Genomic DNA, 8620 nt, shown 5'->3' with positions numbered 1-8620 from the left:
ATATATATACATATATATCAGAGTAGAATGAGAAAAATATGAAGATTGTTGTTGTTGTTAGGTGCTATCAAGTCGGTACTGACCCATAGCACAGCACAAGGAAACACTGCCTGATCCTGGGCCAACCTCACTACTGTTGCCAACTTGAGTCCATTGATACTGCCACTTGACCAATCCATCTCATTGGGGGATCTTCCTCTTTTTCTCTGACCCTCCACCTTGCCAAACATGATATTCTTCTCCAGTGACTGCTCCCTCCTGACAATATATCCAAAGTATGAGAAATAAAATTTGGCCATTTTGGCCTCTAAGGAGCACTCTGACTGCACTTCTTCCAAAACGGATCTAGTAGATTAATATTAAACTACTGCCATCATTTTAAACCCATTAAGGCCATTGTTGTTGTTGTTGTTAAGTGCTCTTGAGTCATTCTGACCCAAGACCATTAGGAAATTGAATATTATCATTTCTTTTCTCAAAATATTTACACCTTGTGAAGCATGCATCATTAATATTCTGTACATTAAACATAAAGCATACCTCTTTCTTTAAAGAGATTCAAAATTTCTTATTCTTAAAATCATATAGTTCAAGAATAAAAAACTGAAACAGAACACATAACATCATTACCTAAACCACTGATAAACATAACTAATGCATTTATTCTCATAATCAATGTCTCTTGAGATCCCAGGAAAAGGAAGTCAATGAAGAAAGGTCAATTATAAGAATCTTATCCATTTTGAAGCAAAAAATGTGTTATATATCTGAATCTAAAATCTTTCCCAAATTAGGTATCTATAAAAAGGGGACAGCATCATTTAAAAGAAGAAAATTGAAAATGTAATCACAGTAAATGAAAAATGTAAAATATGTTAAGAAATATTGAATAGACATAAATATTATAACATAGACATAAATATTTCTATGATGCTTTTTATTGTTTTACTCTACAAAGGTAGTAATAAAAATACAAATATGACCATCGATTCAGTGCCACTAAAGTCAATCTCTGTATAGATATCTGTCATATATGAGATCAATAGTGATCATAGTTGCTTGAATAATAAGAAGGTGGTTTATGTTTACCATAATTGTGATCCATTACATATTTCAAGAGCTCTAATTGTAATTATTTTATACAGTGCTAACTTTAATACTATATTTACATACTTAGTTTATTCTGCCACATTTTCAATTATGTGAAAAATCATTAGTATGTAGTATGTTTATCCACAAAAATAATTGATTAAACAAAGACCTTCTACCTTGTTCCCCTAATAATTTTAGCCTACAGATGTCTCACTGCAGATCTAGGTAGGTAGATGAAAAATAGCATTCCTTTAATGAGGAAAGTGAAATTCCACAATGTTTTTCTCAATAGCACATTTTCCAGAATTTTTTCTTCAAAACTGGAATTTCCTAGTTCTGTCAACATATCTCAGGCTACCATTATTATCAAAAGAAATAGATATTTTGTGTTTGTAGGTGTGAATAAAAAGATGAATATGACAAGGTGCTTCCCTTCCAGAAGGTCCTGAATATCCTAGTGTGATGCTAAAGGACAAACACTAGAGTGCTTACTGCAAGATAAGCAATTCAAACCCAGCAGCCTCATCTCAGAAATCCTGTACAGGGACAGTAAGTGTCAGAGTAGCTTAATAGCACTTAAAACAAGAACAAAATTAAGTAGAAATCAGTAAACGCTACTTGCTCTGCAACTTTACATGACACATTTTGCTCCTATTGCTTCACCACTCATCCCAGATAGATCCCTAATACATAGACTGGATTTGAATAGTTTTAATCTAGTAGAATTGACAGGAAGTTTACAATTAGTAATCTTAGCTGATTATTTATCAGTGAATCATGTTAACATCATGTGTTATCAAAAACTTTAGAGAGACCCAAATAAGACCTGTCAAGTACATGATATACAACAAGTACTCTTTTCATTTTAGTATATGTTCTACTGAAGTGAGCACCAGATACTCAATTAAAATTACTAGAATGTTAGTTGTTAACTCAGTAGTTTAAAATGTGATAATGGAGTCTTTCTTCCATGAGAAAGTAAAGCCAGCTTGATGCAAATGCATACCCTTGCCAAAAGGGAGGTAATGATAATCTTTCACAGTATTGCAGGCCAACTTAGACTATCCTTGTCTGTAAGAAAAAAGAACACTGTGCTATTAATTGTGTGTTGTGAATATTTTCACTTAAAAGAGACATCACTTCCACTCAATTATCCTCATTTTATCACAAAATAAACTAAAGAGCTAAGAAATTCTGATACACAAAAGTAGCAGATAAACATGAAAAATGTCAGATTTTATTTTTATTTTGTTCTTGAATGTCAAAAGTTTAGTACATTCAATTTAATTAATACATTACCATTGGTAGGTTAAATAACTTGAGTTTTTCTTTGTTCTTTTAGGTTGGTGAATGACACTCTTAAAATATTCACCAGTGAAAGATGATCATTTTTAATATAACATTTTCTTTGAGAAAATACAAAGCAAAAATGATAGTCATATTCTTTACACTATTTTATTTCAGAAAACTCATACACTTGCTATTACTCTGTGCTTCATATAAACATTCCCTTGTATACTTATTAATGATATGAAGGTTACTTTTAATGCTTTTGTCAACAAGTCATATTTTCCTGTCACTAAGAAACTGATGTACGTTTTAAATAAATGTTGGTTCCACCAATATAAATATTCTGTGTGTACTCATTTTTTTTTCCTTACATAATTTTTAAAGAGAGATATTTGATGGTTTCATGCCTCAATTTTCTCTATGCATTTTCCTCTACATTGCTGCCATGTTCTAAGTAACATTTGTCTTCAAAAAGTAACCAGTAGGGGAAAATAGTTATAATACAAAGAAATGGAACGGCTGTTAAATGAGACAGATGAAGTAAATGTGTGTTTTTTATTTTGTTTTACCCATTTCTATGCCACTATATCAAGAAGAACTAAAGCCACAGCCTACTATTTTAGAAAGCTAGTAGAATAATGATGTCATCTTTTCAGCAATAAATATTTGATTCATTTGTGATATTTTCATAACTCCACTTACATATAATGGAGTTACACACATATCCCTTTTTTAGTGTTGACAGTATAACTAATATATTTTAGTTGAAAATTCAGTTCATGAAAAGAGATATACTGATACACAAGTAGAAAATAGTTAACTGCAAAAGCATACTTGGAGACTGCATCACAGTCAGAAAAGACAGTGATACATAGGGCCTCTGAAACCTAATGCTCTGAATCACTGCTGGAAATGGGCAATTACAACATAAAGTGTACTTCACAAAGAGAGTGCAAAACACAGGACACATATTTGGTTATTTTTTAATTATGTACTTCTTACTTAACCAGAAACAAAAATAATAAAAGGTTTGAGAATTTGCCATTTCTGTGTGAATTTCATAATAAAAGAATCAGTCTTTCCTATTAAAACTTAATTTATAAACACAAAACCAAGTCCATTGCTGCTGAGTCAATCCCCACCCATAGCCACCCTGTAGGACAGAGGAGAACTGTCCTTGAGGGTTTTTGAGGCTATAAATCTTTAAGGAAGCAGACTGCCTCACCTTTCTACTAAACAGCAGTTGGTGGCTCAAAGTGCCAACCTTTTGACATTGTGTTTAGCAGTTTAACACTTAACTCATTGTGCCACAAAAACTGGTCGATATTGAGCATGTGTAGTCAAATCATCATGGGCATGAGTATTCAAAGATGACAAATAACTTTTTCTAAGAGTTCTTTCTTTTCTGAGAACAAAATTTAGATGGGAAACACTGTTGATCTCTCTTTGGAAAATCCAACAAAAAAGAATGCAAGTGAGGGAGAGAGAAGAAAAAGGAAATATATTTAAAACCTTATTTGCCTGAGTCTATATATTTTACATATAATGCAATTGCATTTTAGAATCCCATTTAAATAAATGTAGATTGCCACCCAAATGTCACTCAATTCAAAAAGCCAATATTCAGGTTTCAAAGTGAATGTGAAATACAAAAATGCTTAAAAATCTATCAACAATGTTTTAACACATCTCCTACACCTGGGAAAACCAGTGCCAAGGATAAGGTTTTCTTTTATTTTAGTGCCACTAAAGACAACAACAGAAAGAAAGTCTATTATTAAACAGAACTTTTAAAAAGTATTTTAAAGTACGGTATAAAAATCACTATCCCATCTTCTATATGATTTTACTATTTTTCACCAGGACAGAACAATAATTTCAAAGTTTCCTTCAAGAGAAAAGTTTACTAGGAAATGGTTGAGAATAAAAAATAAACACAAGATTTTTTTTGTCTTTTGTTTTGTTTGAGTGTTTGCCATTTCCTTTACATAAAAGACCTCTTGGCTTTAAAACTAAGCCCTATATCTATAAAATTGTAAAAAATGTAGTTGTTATCTACTGCATACATTCTAAGGTTTCCTCTTACCCTCTTACTCTGGAATTTATTTCGCCATATGTTCACAACTGTTGTTGTTAAATGCCCTTGAGTCAGTTTCAACTCATAGGGACCTTGTATAGAGTGGCTGGTGAGTTCGAGCCACAGACTTTGTGCTTCAAACCTACCTTGTGGTCTAGTGCATTATCACACAGCACCATACCAGGACACCATCTGTTCATACTAGTTTCAAGGAAAGAGTCAAATTTCATTATATGAATCTTACTACTACTCCTGCTTCCTTTGCTTTACCAACAAAAGGATTTTTACTTGTGACATCCACTACCCAGTTAAGTCTGTTCTTTTTTCATTTTTTTACTTCTTGTTTTATTAATGCTATCATTTTTAAATTTTAATAAAGTAGATCATTTAATATTACATTAGGAACAAGTTCATCCACACAAAACTGATGAAATTTTAGAAGTATTTTTATAGAAGTTTAGTCTTTGATTGAGAATAACTCCATGGTAACATTATTTCTACATGTACAGCCTTCCCATCCCATTCCATTTCACCCTATTCTTATCTCAAGAATTTAAATATATAGAAAAGCACAAAAGTTAAAACAAGGTATCTGTATACCACAATCCAGAATTAACCACTATATTTATATATTTACTTAAAGAAGTTTTCATTTTTAAGAGAAAAGGATGTTTATATACAGAAATATGAAGCCCTCTTTAGCCAATCCCCATCTCATCTCCCACATTCACTCCCTTTCTTTAGCCACTCTTCATAAACAAATATTATCAAGAGTTTGGTCAGTGTCCTTCCACTTTGATCTATTTTTTGATATATTTACATGTATTTATCCATTATCAATACACAGTACTGAATTTTGAGGGAAGTTTTAAAATTTACAAAAATGTCATTACACTAAATGTATCATTCTGCAATTTAATATATTGCCTCATCATAATTTTTGGGGATCTTTCTGTATTAATTAATATAAGTCTTGTTGTATTTCGCATATGCATAGTTCGCCACAAGAATTTTCTTTTTCAATCCCAAGGAACATTTAGGTTGCTTCCAATTTGGGGGTATGACAAATCATGCCACCGTATATATCTTGATATTTATTTCATATCATGCCACCGTATATATCTTGACTATTCATACTCAGAGTAGAATTGCTAGATATTTTTGGACTTGTTATACATAATGGTTTCTTATCTCCCATGTTCCTGTTTTTAATACCTTTGGATTTAACTTTTGTTTATGGTTTATGATCTATTTTCCTCTCCTAAAGAGACATCTACACCAAGTGTTTTAAATAGCACAATTATCTTCTTACTTCCTGATGCTATTTCTTTCATTTCTAGATTATATTCAATGCATAGATCAGTTTCTGGGTTCTCTTCTGTTCTGCTGCATCACTACCACAGTATTTTGTGTAGATGCTCATATCACCTTAAAAACATTGTCTCTTCTTTTCTAAATTTATTTTTCTATCACATTGTTGAGTCTATCCAAACCCATGCTAACAACAATGATAATAACAGGTACCTGTTTCTTGTTCTAAATTTCAGCTTCAACATTATTTTGCTCTTTACTGCACATTGTTGTTGGACAGTCATTCCACATACAAATGCCCTCTTTAGTATGACTTGGACTGTGGAATTCAATAAGCTTTTTACCTTGTTAAAGTTTCCCTCATTTATGGTGTTTGTGTCAGAATAATTATTTCTACATGTCATGAGGTGTGAATTCCTGACAAAGATTTTCCCACTCTCAAGAATTTTCTGATGTCTAATGTGGTATGACTTCTGGCTGAAAGCTTTCCCACATTCATTACACTGATAAGACTTCTTACCTGTATGTATTCACAATTGTAGAGCAAATATTGAGAATTGATAGAAGGCTTTCCCACATTCATTACAACGATAGGGTACCTGTGTGACTTCTCATATGACCATAAGAGCCCAGCTTTCAGTTTGTAAGTCCTTCTTCATCCTATAACTGATTGGAATATCTAAAAGGGGTTCTAGAACTTGCCCAGTGAAATAGCTTACTGGGGAGCCTTTGTAGTGTATAAGACCTTAGCTGGAACCCTGAGCCCCATCCAGAAGAATCTTTTGAGGTAGGACATTCCCTCTTAAAAGGACAAGTAGACCAACCTGAAACAGCTAGAGGAACAGAAGATAGTTCTTGAAAGAAAGACCAGCAGGAAAAATACAAAAATCAAAAATGGCTGTCTGATTGGCTACTACAAGAACAAGCAAGTTGTTTGCCAGGAATGCATCAAGGCAAGTAATAAAGTCCCTTCAAGACAAACTCCTCTCCAAGACTGAAACTCAAAGAGAACACATGAGCAGACATGTAAGCTTGCCGGTGATCACTTGTTCTGCTGCTAAGTGGAAAGGGGGGAAAGACAGTAATGAAGAAATGGGCTGAATTTGACCGTGTTCCATAGACTCCCATCAACCTGGAGATGAAAGAGAAAAGAGGAAGGGATGATTGTTCTGAAGTGTGGTGAGACCTGGGGACTCCTGAGCCCATGGACAAAGACATAGTCATAGAGGACAAGAACTGAGAGTGATATCCAGATGACATCAAGTGAGGGGAGATGCACGGCAATGCCCAAACTTGTAGATAATAATACCCATTCAACTTAGCTTAAATGGCTTGATGATTAGAACTTGACTAGAGGAAGATTAAAAAAAAAAAAATTGATAAAGGAAACAAGTGCAAATTGCTGCAATTTGATGAACTTGACCTATACTTATGTATAGCTGAAAATACCAACTGAGAGGCAAGGAGTCTTCACATCAAGTACCAATCCTATCCCCACTGTAAACAGGGTTGATAGGAACAGGCAACTTAGACATTGACTACCTAAAATGGGGGGCAGGGGGTTATAAAAGTATATAGTTACTGGCTTACAAGTGTTCAAGAAGGAGTTTTGTTTCAGAGTGTGTCAAGGAAGGTAGAATCCCCACTGAATAGTTTTAATCTAGTCTAGATAGGTCTTCTGAATAGAGGGGATAAGATTATTATGATTCAGTTGTGAGTAATTGTTATCATGACTAATTGCAACTTTCACAATAGTAAAGGTAGGAGTTTTGTAACAAAAAATGGTGAGTAGTAAAACTTACAGTCCAGGAAGAGAGGACCCTAAGACTATCAAGGAAAAAGAGCATGAGTAGAATGTGGGACTCTATCCAGAGAATCAGAGACACCAGAGATGGAGGCAAAGTTGAGGACATGGAGAAATAGAGAAGCTGAGGACTCTAGATTCATAGAAAGAGAAAGATTGTATACTTGCTGCCAGGAGGCCGGCTGGCAGAATGTGCCCTTTGGTTATTTAAATGATTATATATTCCTGAGTGTTTTTGTGTACATAGAAAACAACAACAAAAGAAATAGAAGCAAATTCTGTTGAGTGTTGATGCATGGAGGAGATTTCAATCATTGTGATGCAACAATGAGCATAAAACCAATGTTTGCCCATGTAAACTATCACTCAATTCACAATAAAACCTGAAAAAAAAAGGGGGGGGGGGATGAACTTTCATAGAAGGCTTTTCCACACACATTGCATTCATAAGGTTTTTCACTTGAATGAATTCTCACATGTACAATAAATAATGTTCATTGAGAGAAAGCTTGTCCACATTCATTACATTCTTAGGATATCTCTCCAGTGTGAAAATTGTGATATTTTGAGGTGCTTCTTTTAGTCAAAAGCTGTTCCACATACATTACATTTAAATGGTTTCTCTCCAGTATGAATTTTTCCTCCTGCTCAGTAAGGTTTGGTGGATTACTGAAGGTTTTCCCACATTACTTACATACAAAGGCTTCTCTCCTGTGTGAGTTCTCTGGTGTCTGATAAGATTTGACTTTTGAATGAAAGCTTTTCTACAATATTTACACTCAAGAGGTTTCTCTCCAGTGTGGGTTTTCGATGAGTAAGATGTTTTCCTTTTGACTGAATGATTTTCCACATTCGTTATGCTCAAAAAGCTTCTCTCATGTATGAAAATGTTCATGATCAGTGAGATTTGATTCTTGGTTGAAGACTTTCCCACATATTTTACAGGAAAAGGAGTTCTCCCCACTATAAATTTTCTCCTGACTATGGTTTGACATCTGAATAGAAGCTTTCCCACATTCACAAGGTTTCTCTCCAGTATGAAATTT

The 8620-nt window shown here is 33.8% G+C and overlaps 1 pseudogene; it reads right to left on the bottom strand.

Annotated features, from left to right (window-relative positions):
* Positions 1 to 8620, bottom strand: part of LOC102812334 — a 19791-nt pseudogene extending 11171 nt beyond the window's left edge.

This window comes from Chrysochloris asiatica, unplaced genomic scaffold (assembly GCF_000296735.1).
Source record: "Chrysochloris asiatica unplaced genomic scaffold, ChrAsi1.0 scaffold00145, whole genome shotgun sequence".
NCBI classification, from domain to species: Eukaryota; Metazoa; Chordata; class Mammalia; order Afrosoricida; family Chrysochloridae; genus Chrysochloris; species Chrysochloris asiatica.
This window is presented reverse-complemented; position numbering and strand designations above follow the sequence as displayed.